The 7491-nt window shown below is 53.6% G+C and overlaps 1 protein-coding gene across 1 annotated transcript in view; it reads left to right on the top strand.

Annotated features, from left to right (window-relative positions):
* Positions 1 to 7491, top strand: part of EXOC6B (exocyst complex component 6B) — a 254020-nt gene that overhangs the window by 188283 nt on the left and 58246 nt on the right. The window lies entirely within an intron of this gene.

The raw sequence follows: 7491 nt of genomic DNA, 5'->3' as shown, positions 1-7491 counted from the left end.
TCCCGGCAAGCACCTGGAGCACTCTGGAAGCAGAGGTGTGAAGACACAGGTTCCACTGTCAGCCCTTATTCCTCATTTCCCAGCAAGGAGAGAGAGGTTGGAGCCGGTTGGATCATTACCCTTAAATCCAGGATTTTGCTGTTCAGATCCTATCTCCAGGCTCTTAATTACTCCAGTGGCTCCTCTCCAAGCTCCTTACACCGGCTGGTATCTCCTGGATCATTTATCCAGCGTTATTAATCACCTTCATTAAGCTGGTGCCCACAGGCCATCGAGAAGCGCCCGTTTTGCTGCTTCTTGTGCAAACACGAAGCCCTGAAGAGTCTGAGGAGATAATGGGGAGCAGCAAGGGCAGGTGCCTGACTTCCAGCTGAGCTAATTGCTGCTAATTAAAGGATATTTTGTTTCCTAACACCCCTGAGTGTGATGGAGGCTTCTCTAGGCGTCTGTAACCACATCAGCTTCCCAGAAGTTGTTATTATTGTTATTAATATTAATATTATCGCCTTCATCCTCTGTCCCACCTCTCTGCTTCCAGAAACCCAAATTATCCTGGATTTCCTGAATGCCAGGTTGCCTGGGGAAGCCAAAGCTGCAGTTAATTCCTGGTGGACCTCAGGGGTGGCTGAGTGTCCTCTCCAAGGTCATCAGCAGGAGGAAGTAAATAATTTCATTAAGACAAAGAAACCACCTGAACACTGGATCTCTCTCTCCAGAAATGCCTGGATTTGTGTTCTCAATCCATAATTGGAATTGATTTACCTTTGGAAATCTGTGAAGTTACAGATTGATTGAGTTAAAGGGCTGGACAATCCTATCCAGGAAGAAATCTTTCCCAATACCCAACCTGAACCTCCAGTGGCACAACTTGAGGCCGTTTCCTCTTTTCCTGTTGCTTTTTCAGTTTGGAGAAGGAACCATTCCCTATAAAGTACTGTCTCCATCCATCCCATTCCCACCCCATGGCTCCCTAAAAAAACTTGGTAGAGGTGAAGAAACAGAAAGAAGATAGAGGGAAAACAAAATTATCAAACTCAAACCCGCAGGTGTTCAATGAGGGGCCCTTTTTGGCTTTATTTCCTGCTCCCAAAATCACCTGATCCTTGCGCTTTGGTGTTCACATGTGTCCCCCAGGTAGTGACACCAAAATGAGGAGTTTTCCCTGGAAAACCAACTGGATCTGGGTCAAAACCTGTCCCAGGGTGGTTGGGAGACATCTAAGGAGTAGCAAGAGATGGTTGGGGAGCTCTTTTGAAGTTCAGGCTGAGCTCCAGCCCGTGGCCCTGCTCTTCCAGGTGTCCCACACCTCTGGCGCTGCTCGCCTTTCCCGGAATTCCCGTCGGGAATGCTGCTCCACGCTGGAGACCCACCAGAGACAATCTGTAGATCCATTTTTCCTGCCCCCAGCGTGGATCCCCGTGCCCAGCCGTGGGTTGTTGGGCAGGCACTGCCCGGGGAGCCGGCAGGGATCCCTCGGGCTGCAGCCAGCCCGGCGCTCCCGGAAGAACATTCCAGAACTTTAGCCAAACCACTCTGTTTCTTCCTTGTCAGGCCCAGGGCACTATTTTATTTTTTTTTGTCCTCAGTGCCCAAATCCCAACAGTGTTGGAGAAGGGCACATGGAGTGGTTTATTTGTTTTTAAATCAGTGCTAACTGCCTGACTCACAAAGGGAAGGATCCTCCAAAGTTTGGGCTGGAAATCCAAGCTGCCTCTCGCTGTGCTCTGCGGAAAAGGGATGGGAAGAGGGCAGCAAGCACAAAAGCAGGAGCTCAGAGCAGATTTGGAGCCTTAACTCTGATTTTTCCTGCCTTGGTGGGTTTAGACTGGTCTTGGTGTTGCTTTGAACCCAGCCTTTTGTGGTTCAGTCCCATTAAAATCACACGGATCCCTCTCCCCTTCGGCTGCTCAGGCTCCAGAGCCCTCACTCTCCATCCAGGAGGGATGCAGTGGCATGGAGAGGACTTAAAAGTGCCCGGATGTTCCCCAAACAAAAAAAACCCAGAGTGCAAACACGTCCTGTTAGCACTTCTGGGCGGCGGGGAGCGCTGCCGGGGTTTCTGGGCGCTGGGAATTGCGGAGCCTGTCGACACTCGGCCCTCTGGAACAATGAAAGCAAACAAACAATCAAATCCTCTGTCACTGGGAGCCTTTCAGACAGAGGGAATAAAGGGAGGAAACGAGGAGCTGGAGAGCGAGGAGAGGGGTTTGGGAGCTCCTGGTTGGGTGTTGGGCAGGGCACGGGGCGGGTGTGGGTGTCGGGGCAGGAGGTGGTGAGGTGGGACAGACCTTTCCCACAATAATCACGGAATCAGGGAATGGTTTGGGTTGGAAGGGACCCCAAAGATTCTCTCATTCCCTTCCCCTGCCATGGGCAGGGACACCTTCCACCATCCCAGGGCGCTCCAACCTGGCCTTGGACACGTCCAGGGATGGGGAGTGACTCCAGCCTGGTCTGGTGGAATTTTCTGGCAGAATAAGGAGCCACTCCCAGGACTCCATGGAGAATCTCATCCCAAGGGACCTTGCAGTGGGCCAGGAACGTGTTTCCATTGGGTTTTATTCCTCCAAGACTCAGCTGGAGCCTCTGTCTCCTCCTGAGCACCCTCGGGCTGCCCCCAGCCCACCCTCCCTGGAGCGGGGCCGTGCTGTGGGAACCAGGATCTCCTTCCCGAGATTCCTTCCCTGTAACTGCAGTCTCTGATCCAGCCAGGAAAACAGACACCGCCGGCGGTTACAGAGGGCCCACATTCCCTTTATCCCGCAGATTGGGCTGGGACTGGCAGGAACAGAGGGGACCAGAGGTGGGTGCCCTTCACCTCCACGTCCCTGGCTGGGAAACCGAACCCGCTCCGGTGATCCGGGAGCTGCCGCTCCTGGGCGATGAGGAGGAGCTGTCCATAAAGGAGCTTTTATGGAGCTGCCTTTCACTGATCCAGCCTTCACCTGGTGCCTCAGGAGGGGAACAGGAGCTCCTGTTGCTGCCGTGATGGGGCAGCGTTCCCGGGTTTCCCTGGAATGGGATCCCGCGGCCAGGCCGCGGTGGGTGGCCGGGGAAGTTGTGCGGAGCTCTCGTGCCTTTGAAGCCGTGGGGAAACTTTATCCCAGTGCATCCTTGTCATTCTTCTCCTTGTGACCTCTCGAGGGCAGCCGGATCATTTCAGAGCAGGGAAACTTTAGCTCCTGGAAAAGCTTGGGGTGTTCTGCCAGCCAAGGAGTCGACTTGCTGGGATAACACCACGGGATGAGGGACAGGAGCGCTGGGACTCTTCCCATCAAGGTGACTTTGATTGCGAGGCCTGGGGCCCCCATGTCCCTCAGGAATGAGGGATTAATTCCCTCCCAGACACACAATCCCAGAGCAATCTGTTCTCGGAGCCTCCCATTGATTTTTTTTCCCGTTGGGTTCGAGGAGTGCAAATATTGAGCGGCGTTTACGGAGCGCTGGGCACGTGGGTTAGGAGGGAAATCGATGAGGTAAGGTCAGGGAGGAAGGGCAGGAGACTGATGGGGACGAGGCAGAGGAGAGGGAGATCCACCTCTTGGTGCCTCCAGGGGTGGAGAGAAACTGCGGGAGTGATGGTGTGGAGCTGTGGGAGAATCCATCGGAGAGCAGATCACTTGGGATAGGTTAAGAATTGGGATTAAGGTGATTTTAATGTCATATTCCAGCCCAGAATTCCCGGGTCACTCGAGGTGAAGGTGCTGCACATCCCACCCTTCCCAGATGTCATTTCATTGATGGGTTGACAGCAAGGTGGCACTGTATAGCCAGGAACATCGCGCCGGGATCCATTCCAACCTTCCTGTTGGATCCACGAAATCACAGGATGGTTTTTCAATTAATTAGCTCTCCACCATCCCGGGATAAAAATGTTCATTTCCATTCCTGGAGGTTCTGCCGACTCCAGGGCGCGTGGGCTTGGATTAGCCACCATTAAATGCAAAAATGGGTTATTTTTAGGCTGGGTCTGCTAGGAGAGTTTCGAGGTTGGTCTGGTGAGAGAGGGAAGTTCTGTGCTCTGGCTCCAAATCCATTCCAGTGTTTAAGTGCAGATTTCCTGTAGAATTCCTATAGGAGAAGGGGTTGTCCAGCATTGGAACAAAACTCCCAAGGGCGGTGGGTGGAGTGCCCATCCCCGGGGGGATTTCAAAGCCCTGCGGATGTGGCACTTGGGGACACGGCCAGTGGTGGCCTTGGCAGTGCTGGGGAGGAGTTGGACTCGATCTTGGAGGGGTTTCCAGCCCAGGGGAGGAGTTGGACTCGATCTTGGAGGGGTTTCCAGCCCAGGGGAGGAGTTGGACTCGATCTTGGAGGGGTTTCCAGCCCAGGGGAGGAGTTGGACTCGATCTTGGAGGGGTTTCCAGCCCAGGGGAGGAGTTGGACTCGATCTTGGAGGGGTTTTCAGCCCAGGGGAGGAGTTGGACTCGATCTTGGAGGGGTTTCCAGCCCAGGTGATCCCGTGGTTGCCCAGGTGTGTTGATGCTGCTGTTGGAGACGCCCGGAGGTGTCCCAGCTGTCCGCGAAGGATGAGTAGATGGGACACAGGGTTTCCAGGGATTTGTGTCCCGCTGGAGCAGCAGCTGGCAGATGCTTTTTGGTGCCTGAAATGGCGCCAGCCCCGTTGGCTGGAGAAGCAGAGCTGCTGGCTGTGAGTGACGGGTGGGTAATCGGATGTGTGTCCACATCTGTCTGTCCTGACGGCAGAGCGGAGCTGTGAGGTCACAGCGCTGCTCCCAGGGGAAGGACAGGAGCTGAGGAGGGGTTTGTGCTCCAGCTGTGCTGAGCCAGCTTCACTTCCCAGCTTTTAATGTGTCTCAGCCATTTCAGGGAGCTGGGGTTTGGGAGTTTGGTCTCCAAAAGGCCGTTCCTGCATTCCTGTGGGGCAGAGGGGACACGGGCAGGTGGGGTCAGGATCTGCTCCCTGCGGGACAGGACAAGAGGGAACGGCCTCAGGGTGTCCCATAAATCTGTTTCTCAAAAATTGCTTGGAGATGCCTAAAAAAGAGATTTCTGTCCCAAAAGGAGGATCCAGCCCTAGCAGTGGTGGAGTCCCCATCCCTGGGGGGATTTAAAAGCCTTGTGCAGGTGGCACTTGGGGACATGGGGCAGTGGTGGCCTTGGCTGAGCTGAGTGTCAGCGATCTGAGAGGACTTTTCCAGCCTCAGTAATTCCATGGTTCTGTGGTTCTTCACACCCAAAATGAACCAACCAGGAATGTCCTGAGCTTCTGTCCTTCAGGTTGACTTTGATAAACCCAACACTTCATCCTGGAAATAGAACGGATTCACCAAAGCATCACAGATTTAACAAGACCAGAAAGATTTTTTTTTTTTTTAACAAGATTGGAAATCCTGAGTGCAATTTGGACTAAACAGTGGCACAAGAACCCTCATTATTCCCTGTTTGTCTACATATCCTGAGCAGCTCCGTGGCGGGAGCAGCCGAGTGCCCAGAGGGCTCCACGTGCTGGGTGCCCAGGGAGCAGGAGAGCAATTAACCCAATGGGCTTTAATTGCAGAATCATGGAATCATTTAGGTTGGAAAAGACCTCTGGGATCATCGGGCCCAGGCTTTAGTTGACGCAGATGGAGGTGGTCTGACCACCAGAGCAGGGAGGGGGCCTTGGCTGCTCCGGGGGAATGGGGTGAAGCTGTGAGACTGAGCAGAGGGAGGACACGTTCCTTGGGACCAGGAGGACGTGCTGAGCTCCAGAACTGTCCAGGCAGCGTGGAATGAGAGAGGATCAGGAAGGGGCTGCTCTGGGCAGGTAGGATTTTGGGAAGGAATTCCTGTCTGGGCTGGAATTCCCAGATTTGCTGTGGTTGCCCCTGGATCTCTGGGAGTGTCCAAGGCCAGGTTGGACTTTGAGGCTTGGAGCAGCCTGGGACAGTGGAGCTGTCCTTCCACAGTGGAGGGAACGAGGTGATTTTAAGGTCTCTTCCAGCCCAAACCATTCCATGATTCCATAATTCAACCATTCCCTCATTAATCCCATCCCAGAGAGAAGAAAATCCCAGCTTTTCCCTTCTCCAGAGCAGTTGTGATTCCGACTCTTTGCAGAGCACTGCGATGACCTTTTCACTGCTTTGAGAATTTTCTTGCTCTGAAGCCAAACGAGTCCCAAAAATGCTGCAGTTTGGGGTGCCTGGGGAAAGCAGCACAGAGCATGGATTTGCTGCAGGAATGATAGGGAGATCCTGATGTTTATTCCCCAATTCCCACCCATGTCTGAGGGAGGAAGGTTTAGAGGAGACTTTGGAGCTGTTTTGGCTGAGGTTTGAAAATGCTGCTGTGAGAATTCAGTCCCAGCGCTGAGAGCTGTGCACCAGCTCTGACTTACAAAAAACAAATAAATACTGGAATAGTTGGTGTTAACTGGCCCATAAAAAAATAAATAAATACTGGAATAGTTGGTGTTAAATGGGCCAACTTCCTTGACCCAGCTCGTGTTTTCTGGATAATCCGCGGGGATGGCAGCGGTTGGGTCCTGTGAGTCACCCCGAGCCTTCCTCTTGCTTGAGCAAACCCTGACTTCCCTAAATAGGATAATTCAGCTCCCTGGCTCCCTTCGTGTCTTTTCCGATTAATTGGTCAAAATTTGGGCTTGGTTTGGCCAGACAGAGCTTTTGTTTGTGGTGCTTAATCGGGGTTCGTGTGTTTTGGGGTGAGAGCTCTTGTGAGCAGCGCTTTAATTCCCGTGATTTTCGTTTGGGGTTTTTATTTGGGGTCTTCCCACGAATCCAGGCCAGGCTGGATGAACTTGGCCCAGCCTGGTTGAGTGGAAGGGTCCCTGCCCGTGGTCTTTTCCAGCTCAATCCCTTCTGTGATCCCACAGAGTGCTGCGTGCTGGGCTGGGGTGGGGCTGGGAGTTCCAGGCGTTGGAAATTCCGGTTGCCACAGATACGTGGATTTTATTTAAAGCCCTTGTGTGTGTTTTCAGCACGGGCTGGAGCCTGATGTGCTGAACACCATGAAACAAAGTCTGGCTTTTGTCTCGCGTGGTGTCAGACAGACAGACAGACAGACAGGGCAGGAGCTGTAGGTGTGACCGAGGCTGTTGGCATCTCCCCATCCTCCTGTTCGCAGCCTCGGTGGAAGAGCAAACACTCCCCCGATCTAATCTCGTTAAATGTTCCCGGCTGTAATCCCTTAATTTGGCTGCTGACATGAGGGCTGCTGATGGGGAAACGAGGCGGGGATGGGCACTGACAGCCACGGGAGATTGGGATCTTTTGTTGCACGGATCAAGAGAACCTGAGAGCTCTGAGCCCTGCCGGCTTGTGCCCGTGACCAGAAATAGTCCCCGCAAATGAGTCACGGCTCCAAACCTCGCAGGGAACAGAAACCTTGCTGCCAATGCCTCGGTTTGTTCCCGTCCTGAGCTGTTCTCAGCCTCTGGGGGAGCCAAGGCCTCTCCAGGGAGAGCTCCCTGCAGCCCTTCAGTGCCCAAAGGGGATGGAAGGGCAAGAGGGGGAGCGGCTTTGCACC

Source organism: Geospiza fortis, unplaced genomic scaffold (genome assembly GCF_000277835.1).
Source record: "Geospiza fortis unplaced genomic scaffold, GeoFor_1.0 scaffold576, whole genome shotgun sequence".
NCBI lineage: Eukaryota > Metazoa > Chordata > Aves > Passeriformes > Thraupidae > Geospiza > Geospiza fortis.
The sequence above is the reverse complement of the archived record's forward strand: the minus strand, read 5'-3'. Positions and strand labels throughout refer to the sequence as shown.